This window comes from Apteryx rowi, unplaced genomic scaffold (genome assembly GCF_003343035.1).
Source record: "Apteryx rowi isolate R43461 unplaced genomic scaffold, aptRow1 scaffold_266, whole genome shotgun sequence".
NCBI lineage: Eukaryota > Metazoa > Chordata > Aves > Apterygiformes > Apterygidae > Apteryx > Apteryx rowi.
This window is the reverse complement of record NW_020449041.1, coordinates 445,131-463,048: the sequence shown is the minus strand read 5'-3', so window position 1 is coordinate 463,048 and position 17,918 is coordinate 445,131. Positions and strand designations below refer to the sequence as shown.

The window sequence follows — 17,918 nt, the reverse complement described above, 5'->3', positions numbered from 1 at the left end:
AAAGTCTAAGATTTCAAATACTTTTATTTTAAAATCCAGCCCGTGAAATATATTCTCTAAGACTAGGAAAAGATGTGTATTTTCAAGGATATTGTTTCCACTGAGCAACTACAAAAAATAAGTCAGTTTGCAGCTAACGAATGAGTATAATCTCAAGGTTTTCGAGGTATCAGATTTAAAGACTGAAATTACCGTACAAGACTAGGGATCATCTTCCCTGAAGCTAAATTCCCAGCAGTCACAAGACTGCAGCAGTTGCAGACACGATTTACGGCACCCTCTGAATGACCTCACAGAGCTGAAGACTGATTAAGTGTAAGACACGGAAGGTAGTTCCTATCTGCCTGGATCACATGATGCAGAGTCACTGCATTATGAGTATTTGCTGTTGAGCTAACGATACTGTACTTTGGGTTTCCACTGCATACAGCACTGCACTTCCATTATATAACAGAAGCACAATGACGTACAGCAAAGTATCTATGATTCTCTTCTAACCTATCTGAATTACTCTGTTCTTCACCTGCAGATGTTCTTTGCAGCATCGGTATATCTATGATTTTCCAGGACAAGAATCGTTATTTGACTTTAACAGTGCTGTAAGTACCAAAGCAAGACAATGCCCTGTTTGAGATTAGGAGTAGTTCATAAGGAGAAGAATGAACTCGAGCTATTCAGCACACGAAAGATCCAGTTTTCTCTACTGCTTTCAGAAACAACTAGGCCCCTTTTATAATCTGTCAATAGTTTTAATGTATTTACCCAGTATTGTAGGTAAAATATTCCTGTGGCACACGTGCATTTATAGAAAGGTGATTCCAATGTATAGAGAAAAAAATTGTCGTCCTACCCTCAAGAATCAAGTACTAAGTGGTAAATTAAGTACGAAGTGGCATGACAGCTATGTTGACCAAGAGTGACTTTTGATGGCTTCATCACAGGAAGTACTGTCTAGTGGACTTTCACCTAGATCAAGGGAAGTATGCAGAGAATCACCCACCAAATATCTTCCTTCCCAAAGGTTCTTTAAAGAGGGTCAGTCCCATTCACAACAAATCAGAGAGAGGTGTCAAATATGAATGGATGTGATCTCTGATGTCCCTCAGGGTCTCTGGACTTGTATCCTCCTCAGTGGGATGCAAACATGTGGGTTCTCCTTCATTATAGCAATAATATACAGCATAATCTATTGAGCATCACCAAATTGCACCATGAAAATGGGCTGTCATGGTTACTTTACAAATCTATGCCTCCCTTTCTCTTACATGAAGAATAAAATAATAAGCAATGTGGATATTTAAACTACCACCACTGAGATTCTGAGATGACATCTTACCAGGATAAATGGGGTAGTCTGCAGTTCAGGGAACTGTTGTTCCAGACCTTTGAGGCACTTCTCTCTCAGTCACGCTGTGTTTCCATTCCAGCCAAACCGTTAAAAGTATAGAACTTTCCCCCCACCCTGCTCTTAGCAAAGGTTAAGAGTTTGTGGTGGAGGAGGAAGGATTAGAGGCTGCAGCCTCTAAAAATGCTGCAACTCCACACTGTCACAGACTGACCCAATTCCTCCACTGACTGGGGCTGAAATGGGGTCACATAAGCAGGAGCCCCATTAGTAGGTAGGTCCACACTGCACCACTGCAACTTAGTGTGGTTTTATTTAGTAACATTTGTCACCACCACCCTTTAAAACAAAAACCAAAGCAAACAAATCCTCCATCCAAAATCATATGAAAAGTTAAAATCTTAACATCCCCCCACAGCCCAAACCTAGTAACAGGCTATTTTTGCAATGCTGCTCTTTCTATGAGGCACCAAAGCTGTTGAAAGAGAGATTTGGGCAGGTTGGAAGGAAATACAGCTTTACTGAACAAAAGAGGGAAGAGTTAGAGTTTGTCAGCCATTCCTCTTGGCAGTCAGGTTTGGACTAATAGCTAYCCAAGGGCGACACTGGTGAAAACCAGTGAAAGTTCCCTTTCTGCTCAAATGTCATCAACACTTCCCAAAGGGAGGAAGCACAAACTAATCAAAATACCTGAATCAAGTTCTTCAAACACAATTTCCCTCCTCAAAATTGCAGCAATAATTTGCAAGACAAGTTAGGAAAAGCCTGAGCTGATATTATAGCAATTAATTGGAATAACAGCTGTGCAAGTGTCTGAGATTAAAATTTTATTTACTGTGGTAATGTTCTTCTGTTGTCACCATATTAAACCAAATCTCCAAGTTCAACAGAAGTTGAACAGATGTTCTAATTATTTTTAAGAAATACAGAAGAAAATGGTTTTAAAGCATTAGGAAAGTTGAATGAACCTCCTATGTACTCTGAAGGGTATTCATGGGTATACAAGATCAAAACAAGAGGAGATGTTACTATTTTAACTGCAAGGACAGGGCAATTGTCTGTCTACTTGTGCCATTAAACTACTCTATAGAGTATACTCTTTTTTCCTGAGGACAGTGTGCAGCACCAACTAAAGCAGAGCAAGAAGCTAGACCTCATAGCCAATAATCTTGTTAAAATTCTAAAATGGAAGAATTAGGAAATTCTATGGAGAATTTTCTACCTCAGATAAAGTGGAACGAAAGAACSAATTTCCCTTAGCATGACTTTGTACTGCTTTGCTGAAAGTCTAGCCCTATTAAAGGATGAGGACACAGAGTAAGGCTCAAGCTTTTCCAGGCAGACTGGCAAGATGCCCTTACGCGAGGTCTTTTAGGGTTTGAGCTCAGGAATCCTGGTAGAGAAGCGAACTCGAAGTTGGCAATTCTTTTCATTCCAGACTGCAGTTCTGAGTGCATCTGTCAAAGCAGTTAACAGCGTCAGCCCTGCTGCTTTCCTCTCCTGGGTTTTTTTGGATGCAGAGAAGAAACCAAGGAAATCAAGTCACTGCAGTGGACAGCGCTACCAGAATCACAGCTCTTGCTGGTCTGAACACTAGGTTAAGGTGCACTCCTGAACAGTATAAACTGAACATTTGTGTTCTGGCGTAAGTAATTTGCTCCTAAGATCTTTTAACAGCCACAAATCAATAACACTTACACTTTGTGTTAGAGAAGTTCAGGTGAAAGACAAAGAATGTTTTTAAAAGATCTTAATTTAGTCCTTTAGGTCACTTATGCCAGTCTCCAAATCTCTACTGTTGATTAAAATATATACGTTATAATTTTCATTTAGATGTTGAAAACTTATATAGCAGGATTATTGCTCATACAGATTCCAACTTAGGATCCTGAAACTCACTACCATACAGGCCTCTGTGCAATCAAGCCTGCAATACTACCATTTCTCTTTTCTCACAAGGGAAAGCTAAGCCTTATACTTTGTACTGATGCAGAATTAACAGTGTGTTTACATCCTCAGGACAGAGCCCTGCTTTGCCTCCTTGCTAGTCTAGACCAGTTGCACTGCTGGGCTCAAGTTGCTTCAAATTCTGTCAGACAGCGCTGGAATACTGGGCTAGCTGCGTGCTATACTGAACTCAGACCCCCCCAAAAACAAAGTAGTTTGCTGGACAGGAAGAACACACTGAGTTTCACTCTTGTTTTCCTTCCAGTATATTTCATTAGTCTTTTACCTTAATTTTCAATATTCTGCCTATAATAGTCTTGCCACATACTAATCCTACATTCAAAACAGAGCTGAATAAACCCTAAATACAAAACCATATATGTAATCACTGTTATCTACAACGCTTGATCCCCTATTCTTTTTGCTAATAGGGCGCAAATTTCATCGATTGCAGTTATAATAATAATAATAAAAAATAATAATAATAGCAGCAGCAGAGTAGTTACTTTGAATAAGGAAAACACTCCAACAGCTCATGCACTAGATGCCTTAACATTTTCTCTTTGAAATTACATTTGCAAAAGCTTTCCCCCTTAAAATGAACTTCAGTCAATATGTTGGCCAATAATCAGATCCACCGCCATATTTGAATTAAATGCAGTTATAAAGTAGCGTTACCCCTGCGCAAGCAGCTTTAAGGAGAGCCGGTTAAAAAGTTTCCAGTAGAACAACGTTCCAACACAAAGTGCTGAGTTGATGAAACCCAAAATATTCCACAGGAATGTGCTAATTCAATCAAAACTTTTGAAAGAGGACAGGCCAGCTTGCCGAGCCAGCTAACCAGTCCAGTGAGCTGACTGTCTCTCTGGGGTCAGTGGCTTCCCCATCTGGATAGGTGCCAGGTTCCTAGTTCCTGCTGTCAGAGAGGACCTTTAATAATAATAATAAAGCCTTACAAAATGTTCTGAGAAACAAAAAAATTTTAAAAGGAAAAATAGAATTACTTCAGACAGAACCAACTGCAAGGTTTTGCCGAAAAGGAGTTAGCTTCATTAGCTGCAAAACATCTAAAATTAATTCCCCTTAATTCACAAGCAACCTTCCCTCCCTCTCTCTCTCCTGTGCCTTTTCAATTTTTATAAAACATCTTCTTGCAATAAAAAATACACCAAGATTATAAAGAAAAATGAACACTTAGCTGCCCCCCCCAACCAATAATTCAAAACCTAAATTTCACCAGGTAAGCCTGATCTGCTTTTCATTAGCTGTTATTTACGCAAACTAACTTTATAGCAAGGAGTTAAATGCAAGCTGCTTCCAAAGTACTAGTGTTATTTAAGTAAATGCCTCTTCTTAACCAAAATAAGGGCTATTTTGTAAGCCATGTCTTTCTTTGGTAGAGCAGTCACTAAATGGGCTCTGTGCTTAACTTACCATAGCAAACTTGAAAGAGATGGTGCAAGAGGCCTCATTGAACCCTCTGGAGAAGATAAAAGGAATGGGTATGGCTACATTGCATTTTAGCAGTATTTTTCCAAGAAACCAGTCAACTGGTAAGTAACCCACTTTCTTCATAAACCTGCCTTTTAACACTCTGTGGCATGAATGCTAGCTAGGGCATGGGACCTATTCTGGATTCTCAGCAAGTAACAGTATGAAAAGACTTTTTAATTGCTAAAAAAAGCAAGTCTATTTAAGACAGTAACACCAAACAACACAATGTTTTTGCACAATTTGACTCATTTAAACAGCTTTTGTATCAAAATGACTAGACACTGGTTCATGTCTGAGCACAAGTAGTTTAAGAGATACTTGAAACAAAGTCCTACAGAAATAAGAAAGAGCTCTTTTAACGTGCCAAATTGAGTAAGCAATGAGATCTCTGTTGGAGGCAAGTCACATGATTTTGAAAGAATAAGGCCAATAAAATGTACCGATTTATTTATATGAAACTCGGCACAGCTTCCAGCATAGAACTGGGGCAAATTTGTGACCAGTCTCTTTCAAAAAACACATGTAAATCAGACAGCTGCCAGAGTTTGCAGTTCACTGACCCTTCCTACTGCCAAATGCAATGCACAAAGGTAGCTCAGAAAGCAATTAGAGATTGGATGTAAGTGAGGACTCATTAATTTTTGTTAAATTCCAGATGACAACTGAACAGTCTTATAAAATTTTCTGGGGAAGACTATATGCTTCAGACTCTTATTAAAAAGAAAGAGCATTTGTCTTCCCAGAACGATAATATGCAAAATTTCTTCCCAGACATTTCCTAGAAAAAGCAACTAATCTTTATACATTTATAGTATGAGGAAATATATCTAGAACAGAGTGAGAGAGTCACACAGTTCACTCCAACTGTGCAATTTTTAACTGTCTTACCACCTGCAAGTCTAAGGCCATCTTCAACTACTTGCAACATAAGATTCAGAGAGAAAACAAGGAAAAAATGGATGTTTTTCCTGCTCTTGATAATAGGACTGGGAAACCACCAGGAACCAACACAAACAAATGGTGCCTACTTGGCTCTAGTTGAGTGTAACTGACTTAAGGCCAAGATAACAATGAGAAAGTAAAGAAAGCATAGAGAGATACCTTCCGTTTGGGAAAAAGATATCGAAAGTTGATGGCGAGATCTCTTTTTCCCCTCAAGCAAAACCTGAAATACACTTGAGATGAAATTCTTCTGGCTTATGGCAAAAAGGCAGATTCATCACTCATCTCCTCAGCATTGCAAACAGCAAAAAATACTGAACAAATGCACATGTATAGTCATTCATATCCAATTCTGGGCACGTAATCACAGCAATATTACGTCAAGTTATCAGTCTGCTAGTTAAGTCTCTTGCATTAGCCTGGTTGAAGGGACCACAATCATACCACAAAGTAACGATTGAGCACTACTCAACTCTGAAGCTGTATCCTAGATTTCTTTGTGCTGCGGTAACTTAAATAACCCTAAAAGAATTTCTCATTGAGTTATATAAGACTTTACTGGCTTTTTCTAGGTACAGAAAAGTGTTGGAAGACATTGGCAGACTAGCAGCATTCAGATGAGTCTACTCTACTGAGTGTTTACATTAGCACCCAACTACATGCTGTAATTCAAAATTTGATCCACAACCCTAAGAGCTAACCAACTGGAGTTAAAAGGATCAATGCACACTTTTATTAAGGGTTTATGAGAATGAGGCCATACTTCTAAGTAAGTATCTCTCAAATCAATTTACGTAATTTAGTAGTTTTCTCCTTTCAAGCCTTATAACCATTTCATAGAATGAGCACCTGAGATGCCATACAGTACACATAGTTCTAAACAGAGAAATTACATGAGTCAGGTAATACCTCATATTGCATTGTCCATGACTGCTCTTGTCCTGTTGGTGATTATCAAGAGAGCGGCTTCAGGTGCCACTCACACATTTTTACTTCTGCTCATTTATATGAAAGTTCTTTGACTCAAGAGACTGCACAAAGGTAAAAAGATGCCCCAAAAATGGTGCTCCAACCAGCAGTGTGCCAGCCAGAAGAAATAATCCAGAAAAAAGATTAACTATGACTCCGTTGTGATACAAATGAACAGCACAATGCTGAGAGGCTATGTTACGTAACTGCTGTTTCTTTAAAAAAGGTCAGCTGTCTGCGTGTGTGCATTGGTACATGTAGGAAGCAACAGGGGCAAAGGATTTCACATAGTTAACTTCTAATTTGTGCACATCCCATCAGTTGGATTACTGCCAGAGCTTCTCTACCAGCTTGCCTCCTGTTCCCCTCCCCGCCCCCCCAACCCAAGTGTGTTATTCCTCCTTGACTGGAGAACTACCCTACTTCTCCCTAATGCTCAGCATCTCCAAGTACTCAGATTTCTAACAACATGCACTGGAAACTGCTCAGTCCTAATTAAAAAAACAAAACAAAACCTCTGTTAGATGAAGTCAAGCCTTTTAAAAATATGTGGTAACACCAAGAGAAATATATTTACTTATCTTGATTCCTACGCTTTGAAATGAATTTCACATCTAGATGTATATGATTTCAAATAATTTTGGCCACTAAGGCTGTGTCTACAGCCAGGATGTCTCACTGTTCCCAAAACAAAGAATAAGGTTGGCCCAACCATCCTTCAGGACTTGTCCCTGCACAAAATTCACAGTTTAGGATAACATAACCATAACAGCAAGGAAGCCAGGAGGGTTCATAACACTACAGGTTATTTACAGAATAATTTATGTTAGAAGGGACCTCTGGAGGTCTTCTGGTCCAGCCCCTCAATCACAGAAGGGCCAGCTTAGGCTAGGTTGCTTGGGCCTTGTCCAGTCGATTTCTGATTATCTCCAAGAACAGAGATTGCAGAACCTCTCTGTGCCACTGTTCCCATGTTTGACCACCCTCATGAAGAAGTTCTTCCTTATATTGAATCAGAATTTTCCTTGCTGCAACTTGTGTCCATTTCACTGCACACCTCCAAAGACACTCTGACTCCACCTTCTCTATAACTTCTTTCTGATTGTATTCTGTTCTCATGTATTACATATCTGATGACTGGTGAGCAATAAACTCATTCAGGAGGCACTTACAAGATTTTATAACAGCAGGGCAGCTCTGCCAAAATAGGCGCTAAGATTTCAGTAACATTTTCTAATTCCTAATTTTTTGATATCTTTCTGTGTGCTTCTCTTACAGCTCTGAGTGTCAACCTAAGCAATACCGGCAGAAAGGTTTGATCCTGACAGTGTCAAAAGTCCTGTTTGTCTTACACCAATGGTTACCTAGGAGGAGAGTTCAGCGTTACGAGAAAAAAAAAAAATTGAGCTACCACAGGTGATTCATTTGACATTGGTAAAAGTCTCATTAAGAACACAAGAACTGAAGACATACATCTCTACTAGCCTTTTTTAAGTATCACATATGCAATCAGCTCAAGAAGGGAGAAGTTATTTAGCCCTGCAAGTCACTTTCTTGAGTAAGGTGCAAGTATACACTTGTACTGACCAATATCTGATCTTGTGGTCCAAAAATGGAATGAACACACTCAAATAAGAATAACTTTATATTTGTAATAAGAGTCGACAGTGTAAATTATATTGGCATGCAGTATAAAAAAGAAGTTAATTAGAAATTACTCTGAAAAAAACAAACTATAAGCAAAAAGCATACAGCATTTCTCAGTCCCATCACAAACAGYAGATTTATTTACCAGAGCATCTTATTAATAAAGAATTACATGCTAATGTTTAAAATGGAGAAATACTTATCAGCTTACTTCTTTCTTACCATTGTAGGTTATCCTTGGTTTTGTCAAACACATCACAAGATGTAAATCCATTTCATCAGAAGATACAAATTTTGAACATACAGGGCACTTGAATCCTATGAAAGACAAAAAATATGCAAGTGTGACTACACATGATCATGTTGCAAGGCTGTATATTTATATTCAAGCCAGAAAAACTTGTTCTGTGCACATTAAAAGCAAAAAAAGCCATAGGGCAGCGTTTCAGTTTTGACCTGACATTTCTCATAAATATAATTCCCTTGATTTCAAGAGATTTCAAAATGCAAGAATGTTCACATGGACCACTGCGTTTGCAAATGAATCCATTGACTATCACAAACATGTCCACTGCTGGAATGCAAACACTTTTACAACAAATCTAAGAACAGTTTAAGACAGGAGCAGGAGGATAATATGACTCTACTAAAACAGAAATTAGAAATGTAGAGAGAACATAGCCATTAAAATCTGAACTTGGGCAGGAGCTCTGAATTAACATCTTGATTTTCTCCAGGAATACCATTGAAACTTTAACAAAGGAGCTCAAATTTACATCTCATCCTGCAACCTGCAGCATCCCTTACCAGTTTGGGGCATAGGGATAACATTAACTTATGGGTGCCACCTCACCTACTCATTCACTAATATTTCCTGAAGCGCTGAGTTTTTGCTTGGCTTCCCTCATTCTAGCCATGCATGGCCTTGTTGAGCTTGTGAGGTCACAGCCGGAGGCGATATGGGGTAAAGAATAATTAGAGAGTCTGGATCATACTGCAGCTTCATAATAGTCCATGACAAAACTCTTAATACTTTAATTTCAGTCATTACCAATGACAGTAGCCTTCCAGTTAAAGGACAAGATTGGTTGGTAAGTTTTATGATCCACAGTAAAGTCTGAGTGGTAGACTGATTTTGATCTGATGAATAATTAACGCACCAGTGAGAGACAAAAAGCCACTAACAGTGATCTTAATTATAACAGCTGTTAAGGAGTGTACCTACAGGATAACATACAGCAAAAATATCTACATAAAAATATTCAAAACCCATGCTCAGTTGCAAGGGAGAAAAAGTCCTTTTTCTTTGATGTTATTGAAGAGTATTTATGTGGGCATGTACCAGTGGCCATTGCACCTCTACACCAGCATCCACATGCAGGGGCCTGCTCCCATGCTGGTTTGCTTGGCATTGCACTGCTAACCCGGGGAGCCCAGAGCGCAGTCGAGTCAGTCAAGGAGGTCAAGAGACATGATGCCGCACTTCCAAGTTACTGAYGCCTGAGAGTTTTGGTTTTTGTTGTTAATTATTATCCAGATGTGGATCAAGCAACTAACCTGAAGCAGTAGTACTTGACAGAAGTAATGCACTGCATTTATGGAGACAGGTTTTTTGTTTGGCTTTTTTTGGGGGGGWGCAGCTAATAGGAAACAGGTCAAAACAGATAACTGGAGGAACTCCGAACAGCAACTGAACATGTACACTGGAAACCACTTCCTGGCTTACAGTACAGTCCTGATTCTTCCCATTTTAGTCAAACAGTTGATATCTCTTTGTTCTTGTGCCAATGTTGCACTTCAGTTTAAATCTCTCTCCTCTCTCCATATTTTTATGCCTCTCCCCGCACCCACATCTTTACAAATAAGAGTTACATACACAGGTTAACAAGCACAAAACAAGCAAACATATCTTTGGAAAAACAGGTTGAGAGGATTAATATACTTGTAAAACGATTTGTCAGTTCATCACTCCACACAAAAGTTTCTCTGTCATGCAATTTATGAATAGCTATAAAGCCCACCTCTTCAACTAGTGAACAATCTGAAAAGGTAGTGTTTCTCTTTCCCTCTTCCCCCCCCCCCAAAAAAAACAAACTCATTTTTCTATCTCTCCACATTTTTTTGTTTTTGCCGTTATTTTCAAGTTCTTTAAATCTTAGCCAACTACTACTAACCCTTCAGCCTCTATGTAGCCTCTTTCCCCCAGGCTGCATCTCAACATCACTAAAATTGAGAAACTAGTATCTCAGTTCTCCAACCCCCCTAAAAAACATTCATAACTGTCTTGTACTATTTTGTTATGGTTTTCGTCAAAAATTGACTTAAGGGTAAATTCTCTCTCAACCTTTATCAGCCCAAAGCTGCTAATTACTCTTATGTTCAGTCATAATCAAAAACTACTAAGACTTACGCATTATTCTCATTTATATGCTTCTATAATTAACTTTTTTTTTTTTTTTWAATAAAATAGCACATAGTTTCCTTATAGACTGCACACTGGCTCTTGCAGTGCCAGAAGGGAGTGTTGGCATCACAGCAAGTTAACAATTGTGTTTATACCTAGTTAAGCACCAGGACAGTCATTAACAGGTTGCCTCTGCTTTCTGGACAGAAGCCTTGTAGCTTGTCTAATAGGGAGTGATGGGGGCAGCAGGGAAACACTCGATAGGTCTTTGGGACCATTGCTAAAGGTAGCAGTGAGATTAAAAAGGTACACAGCCCAGGAATCCTTGGAGGAAAGACTTGAATCCAAATAAAACACTAGGGAGAGTTTGGGTATATAATGATTAAAATATATATATAATAATAATTGCACTCCTCATCAGTGAAAGCAATAAAAAGCTTTTACTTAAAACCATGCATATACATAGGACAGCTATGAGATATCTTGCTGGTTATCCAGCTAGAGTATCTAGCTTACCATGCCTATACTACCACGGGACTGGCATCCATTTTTATATCTGTACTCCTCCCCAAAATCTAGGGAACAGCCAACATTTTAACTATATAGTATCTTGTAGTTTGTCCAGAATTAAAGGGGATCTGGAGGTAACTGGTGAATAAATACAAATATCCTCCTAGCACAGCAAATCTGGGGTATCTGACTGTTGCAGCTCTGCTCAACAGCCATAATAATGCCCTAAAGAACCCAAGAGGCAGGGGATACTACTTCACTAAGCCTTATGGACCACTTTAGTAGCTTGGGGGTAAAGGCATCTTTGAGAAAAAGATGTTTTTGCGACTAGCATTAGCTGTATGCCAGAGACTAGCAAGACAGCAGAAAAATGCCTTGAACGCTCATACTAGCTTTAAAAAAAAAATTGAAATACAAGTGAAATCTCACTTCTCATTCCTTTGCAATACTCTGCTGCAGTAACCAGCTCCTGGATTCAGTTGTCTTCCCCAAGAGATGCACATGCATGTTTTGTGGGAAGGATATCATCATTTCCTTTAGCATCTCCAAATTACAAATTATTTTGAATATAGGCACAATATTTAGTTATTTTTAACTGTATTTGGAAAAGATTAATATGTGAACATTCAACACTGTCCATAGGCCAGTTAAAGGCCAGTCCTTTTAAAAAGCTGGTATTTTCCCACCTTTCCTCAAATCAGAGGGCAATAGTTTCATGACCCAGTTTACAATTAAGTTCTCCAAAAGAACAAAGACTCCATTGTGCTACTGCCCAGCAGGCTAAAAACATTATAGCCTATGTTTGTTTTTACCACCAGCCTCAAGGAACAATTCTGAYAACTTTAAGTTTCACATGACTTCAACAGTCAGTGACAGGTCAACAGGAACTTGGTCTCTACATGACTTGCCTCACTGAGTTTTGCAGATAAACAATGGATTCACAGACATTTGGACAACAAAGCTGAAGTAGTCATTGGATGAGGTGGCCTCAGGTGAAGCATCCTGTAAAACTATGAATCTCAATTAACTACTTTCTTCCAGAATCGATCAAGCACACACTGCTAGCTGACTGCTACAAGTACGTGCCTAAGAGACCCTGAGAAACAAATTCTCACATATGCCCATCACTTAGTTTCACAAGCCTGGGTACAATACTGAAAGTAACTTATTACTTAAAACCACAAGCCTGGAAAACAAGTACAACTACCAGACAAGAAAGACAGAACAGAAAGTATGGGTAAAGCAACTAGAAAATCCCGAGATGGCACAGAAAGTTTGAAATAACTAAACCTGCATAAGTAGTGGGACTTAAGTATTCTGAGGTAAAATATCTCTCCCTGTTTTCTCTTGAATGTATCACTTTTCCTGAGACTCTGCTGCAATCATTTGCAAATGAGTCTTCAGGTAGCCAAGAAATCCCATCTTCTCCCACATCCATTTACAGAATTGATAACTTTCATTTTTGACAGGTTTGGAAACAATCCAGAGGGACAGGTTGATGGGTGGCCACCCACTCTGTCCATACCAACTTCAACCTTCTTTTTGTTGATATCTTGCTGTGTTTGCCTTGCTTTGCAAACATCAGATTGCTTAACTTGCAACTCAATTCACAGCAAAGCTAACAAATAAAAAAAAAATCCAACAAAAATCAAACCCCCAGACTCCGCATTTTTTGTGAAAATATTTTGGCGCTAATCCTGGAATATGTGTATTGCAGCGGGGAAAAGAACTCGCAGACAATACAGTGAAGAGTGTCACAGAACTGCACGTAAAGGAAACATATTAAAGCTTTATTAGAACTGCACAGAATGGATGTTCCTCCCACTACTACTGCTTAACGCTAACCAAATATTGACCAAAAAGTAACCCTGAATAAAATCTGCACTAATTCAAAAGACTGCCTCCACCTGATCAGAGTAACCTTTCAGCAGAAAAAGCCTCAACTAGAACTTCACCAAAACCAAACTAAAAGATACAGAGACCAAATGTCCTTTTAAAAGTAATAAATATATATATATATATTAGTACTGTAAGTTTATGTATACTTGTGTTGTCAAATAAGGATAAATCCACCTTGGTTTACATTTAAAGAAGCAATATGCAAGAAGAAAACATTACACACACATACTTTTGTAAAATGTATTTGACAAAAATACACTTGACAAATGTTACTATATAAAGATCCTACTTACGCTTGTTCTTCAGTACTTGGAAAAATAAGTATATACAGTCTGGAAGTACAACACCCCGTGAGTAAAAGTGGTTTGCAAGATCACTGTCACACAAACAAAGCCTGCATAATGATGCTAAAAAATACATACATATATATATATATAAAAATAAAAGAAACCACAGAAAAGACCTTACAGAGTCAGGGAAAAAGGCTTCAAAGAGGTCACTGTGTTCTTCCCATATTGGGAAACTGGGTAAATACACTTAGAGGACTTAATCTGCCCTTAAAAATCAACTAGTGAAAGATTTYACAGCAATCCTAGACAACCTACAGTGCTGATCAGCTACTCCCAGAGAGACAGAAAAATCTTCCCTTATCTCTGATCTAACAGCCTTCACTTAGAAAAAAGCTTCGTTTCTTTTTGTATCTTCAGTGGACATGGAAAACAGTTGATAATTGAACCAGTTAATCTTTCCTCACAGGCCCTGATGTCTAAAACTTTTATTCCTATTACTGCCCTCTGGACTGCCTCCAACCTTAGTATATTGCATTGCCAAAAACTTGGCAGAGCTTTCAGGCTAAGACTTCAAAGTCCTAACCAGAAATGAATAGTTACCTATCACATCCTTCTGCTACACTAGGTGTTGAATGAAGAAGATATGTATTACATATACATGTTCATACATACACACACACACACACACACACTTTTACAACAAAGCAACAGACTGTTAGCGCATTCCACTCATGACCTATAACGATCCCCAAATACTCAGCAGAACTGTTACTAACCAGGTCCCATTTTGTAGTAGTGTGTTTTATTTCTCCTTCTCAAATTTAGTACTTTTCACTCTTCTTTTTTCTTCTGTTTTGAACACTTCTCTAACATGTCACAAGACAATGATGTATTACAACTTTGCCCTACACCATGCTGTCAGAACTTCCCAGTTTGGCATTATATCCCCTTTTTTAAAGTGTACTTAAAAAAGATTGCAACCAGACCCAAGGCAGACCACTGTGGTACTCCATTTGAATTGCTCTCCTAGAACAACTACAGGATTTCTTCCAACTTTCTGCATCCACCTACTTTTTCACTTAGACCATATTCTCCAAATTTGCTAATGAGAATGTCAAGTGAAATAGCATAAACATTTTATTAAAGTGAAGATATAATGCCTCTACTCCTTCCAGCTCTTCCTTCTATATTCACTGTGTAGAGGACTATGAAGTGAGATTGTAAGAACAGCAGAAAAACAGAAGGAAGTAATTCAGATTCTTGCTGAAGTAACAAAATCCTGGTCAAGTTAAACTTATGTTACCCCTTTCTTCTAAAAAGTAATTTGTAAAGCTCAAAAAACCAAACCAAAACAAAAACAAACAAACAAAACCAGTAAAGACTACATGGTCTATCAGAGTTATCTAGCCAAACAGTTCAGTTCTCTTTTCCCCTCAGACAACTGAAATGGAACAACAGAATGAGCGATTCCTTAAAAACAAAAGCCCAAAGGTTTGCCTGTGAAAGAGAATTTCTTTAACAAAGCTAGCACCTTATCTGGCAACTTTGCCCTTACCATCCAAGGGGATATGAAGATTAAATTACACTAGATTCAAGAACAGAGAACTGACAATTTTTTAAGTGTCTTTAAGAAGCTGGAAGGTCCAAAAATTTTTTTTGGCATTACCAATCTACCAATTGCCTAGGAACAATCTAAACGAGAATTTCTAAATGCTGCAACTCCAAATAAGGAGAAACTTGGAGAAAGGCTTCTACTTTACGTAGAGACGTTCTTTATTCAGGTAGAAGGATCTCAGTGAAATGATGAGTCTGGTTTCCTTGTTGCTATCCTTTCTTACACTGTCACTGGTCTAAGCCAGGAGAATTATTTCTTCTTCCTTTCAGCACTTACTGATTTTGTGCTTAGAACCTAGACGGTTTTTTTCCTCCTTTTGTGTGTCAACACACATTGAGGGGATCAAGGGATGCTCTCTTGCATTTTCTCTTTCTAAGATTCCAAAGCACTCAGCAGGAAAGGGGTGGAAAATACATAAAATAAAGAAAAACTACTGAAACTTATTTTAGGTAAAGATAAACTCAAAGTAGCCCATAGAACAATTAGAGGAGACGTGTTTGGATAATACTTCATTGCTAAGCAAAAACTTATAAAAGAAGACAGAATCTTACTACATAACTTCTTTAACTCCTGTCATCTGGTTAATTGGGAAAGTGAGATCTTCAGTAGCAATCACTGAAAAATAATGCAATACAGTATCAAGAAGAGAAGCTGAACACAACATTTTCTTATTCAGAAGTAAGCCTTTATTAGCTGCACAACCTCAGGTGTCTAATACCAAAGTAACGTGACAAAGATTTTAACTGACAGAGGCACATTTTTAGAAACTGAAGAACAATAACTACAGCTATTAAAAGAGAAGGGGGGAGGGGGAAAAAGCCCCACACTAAAATATCCTGCAAGCCAGAAGAGGAAACTGCAGGTGGGAAAGAGCTGTGGAAAGACTGATTTCATCTCTTCATACAAAAACAAGAACAGCTGTAAGAATGATATTTTAGATCAATGCAAGCACCTAAGAAAGATAAGAAGAAAGACCTTCTTAGTTCTGCGTGTGTGCATGTGCGCACAGGGATCTGTAGTAAAGGTAGGCGACTGTCCAAATCTCTCTTCCATTCAACTCCTACAGAGCCTATGCACTTTCAAATTGACAAGCACAACAACAAGCACAGCATTCAAACTGATTTGTAAGCTGTTAATTCACTCTTTAACTTACTACTTTATTAACTGCACTTCAGGCATGCCACATCCCCTATCACAGATCCATAATTTTCAATGACCACAAGCTTCTCAACAGAACAGAAGCAGCTGACGTCAGTAATAAAAATAAATGTGAAGATCAAGTTTTGTTGAGATTTACTTTTGGTAGATTTAAAGGTAAGAGCAAGCCTTGGTTTTCTTGTAAAAAAGCTTCCACATGCTCTCTAGTCCAAATTACTTCAGATTTTAGCCTACTATGTACAAGAAATATACTTTCAATCAGGGACTGAAAACTCCATCTATCCACAATATGTAAACACTTTTCCCAGATTAGTATTTTAATTTCTATAGCCTCTTTCCTAAGGTGGGGAGGGAGAAGCCCCCAAAATCCTCCCTCTCTCTTCCAAGGTGAGGACTCCTTCCCAAAATCTGAGTCAATGGGAACAAAGGAAGGAAACTCGCCCAGTTCCTCATGCGCACTCATTACCAGATCTTTGGGACAGAGACAAGCTCAAATAGGTGTAAGGTCCCCAGACAACCACACTGGCAGAGCAAGCATTCCCACTAGTGTGAGGAAAAACTAGCCCGTCACCATTTCAGAAGCTCCTGTGCACAAGAGGCATTCTCCCCACTTTGGAGAAATCTTTCGGAGGCTGACAAAGTTACCTAAATATGCAGCTAAGCCAGCTGGACACATTTTGGAGCTCAATAAACCACGTTACATGGTCAACGATTTTGGGCTCTAATGTATTCACACGCAGCAAGCAGGATTAACCTGGCAAACAAGCTTAGCTGTTGCACTACCAGATGATGCCAAATAATTTGGAGCAAGTCAGCTTGGAGGTCTGAAAATGCTACACAAAAGCCTTAATACTCTTATTTGGAAAGACAATACATATTTCCATCACTTTTTTTCTTCTTAACTTATCTACTGCAGTATAAGGAGAGAGAATTCTTCTCTCTCATTCCCAGTTTCTCCCAACCCTATAAATTTATTTTTTTCTTTCTTCCCTGGTTTCCCTACTCCCTCAATTTTCTCTTATCCCCTAGAGCAGTATTTTCCTCAAACACTGAAAAAGGAGGTTTCTTTCCAATCATCATTTTACAGGGAAAATGGCTGGAGGGAGGGAGGGGAGACGGACAGCATAACACTTCTACTGCTAGACATGAGCCTTTTTGGAGTAACTGAGTAATTTGGCAAGACAATTACCTATTTCCATGTAAAGGGAACCAGTTTGTCTACACCTCCCATTCCTCACAGTGTCGATGAGGTCAATAATGTCAAAAATATACTAGAATTAAAGAAAATTTTTCCATTAGAAGTCACATAATTTAAAAGGAAGTACAGAAAGAGCTGCTCCAAGATCAGAAGAAAAAAGTCCTACTTTTTGAAAATGCACAGATGTAAATATCTTGAAAATGTGTACTGTATAAGGCAACAAATCTGATTAAAATTACATGAAGCATGATAATAAGAGAGGGGAGGGTGGAAATACCATGCTGAGAGTCTAATGATAGCTAAAAGGGAAGAGGTTATGATGTGAAATCAGCTGAATAACAGTTGACAGGGATGACTAAATTGAACATGTGAACAGACAGCATCTTGCTGGATGCAGAGGAATCTTCAGAGCAAACTGGCCAAAATGTTATAAGGTCTTATGAAAAAAATAAATGAGAGAGACAAAGAGGACACTGCACTTGAAATGGAGCAGACAGAAA

At 38.6% G+C, this 17,918-nt stretch overlaps 1 long non-coding RNA gene across 1 annotated transcript in view; it reads right to left on the bottom strand.

Annotated features, from left to right (window-relative positions):
• The window catches only part of LOC112967150, a 52,413-nt gene that overhangs the window by 14,321 nt on the left and 20,174 nt on the right, over positions 1 to 17,918 (bottom strand). Inside the window, exon 2 of the long non-coding RNA XR_003253874.1 lies at positions 8,567 to 8,662. This is a non-coding gene — a long non-coding RNA (uncharacterized LOC112967150). The remainder of the gene's footprint in view (positions 1 to 8,566; positions 8,663 to 17,918) is intronic.